Here is a 789-nt window from a genome sequence, read left to right as displayed (position 1 = left end):
TTTTATCATTACTCTCTCCAAAGAGCAATCACATGTTAATGTAATTTATAATCCTTATCTGTTTTATAAAATTCCAAATTTATGTTCTAGTTCTAACACGTATTGTGAGACTCAATCATATAAACTTCACAAAAATTGTTTAAATAAGCATTTTAAGAACATTAATTAAAGAAAATGTGAATTAATGAATATAAAAAAAACCAATAACAGATAAAAGTCACATATAAAAAGTACAAAAAAAGTCAAAACTGATTCCAAAAACGTTTTCCAATAGCAGTTGAAAATAAATAGTCAAATGGTAATGAAATTTCATCATGAAATAAGAAATGATGCCCTTTTTTCAAACAGCTGAAACTATTTACCTTATAAGCAAATCTTATCAAAAAACATATCCTAATCAAAAGAATAATTGTCAATCACAAAATAATTTATAATCTGCGCTTTTTCAAACTGATGTAACATCACCGTTAAATGAACAAAATTTAATAAAAGTAACATTAAAATATTTTTAATTTAACATAAAAAAATATTTAATACAGGAAATTTTATATTTCACTAATTTATAACATATATAATAAATTGTGGATTTATACATTTGCATAGATATATGCACACAATAATACTTTATGCAAAATAATAATAAACTTCCAATGCGTAGTTTAACATAAAATATACGAAATTAATAAATACTGGATGAATCTTTACTTCACATTAATATTAAATTAAATAAATGAACAATTACAAAATAAATAAAATCAGTTATGATTGGAATGAATCAAAAACTAAGAT

The sequence above is a fragment of the Lycorma delicatula genome, chromosome 5, assembly GCF_047948215.1.
Source record: "Lycorma delicatula isolate Av1 chromosome 5, ASM4794821v1, whole genome shotgun sequence".
NCBI lineage: Eukaryota > Metazoa > Arthropoda > Insecta > Hemiptera > Fulgoridae > Lycorma > Lycorma delicatula.
Note: the sequence above shows the minus strand (reverse complement) of the source record.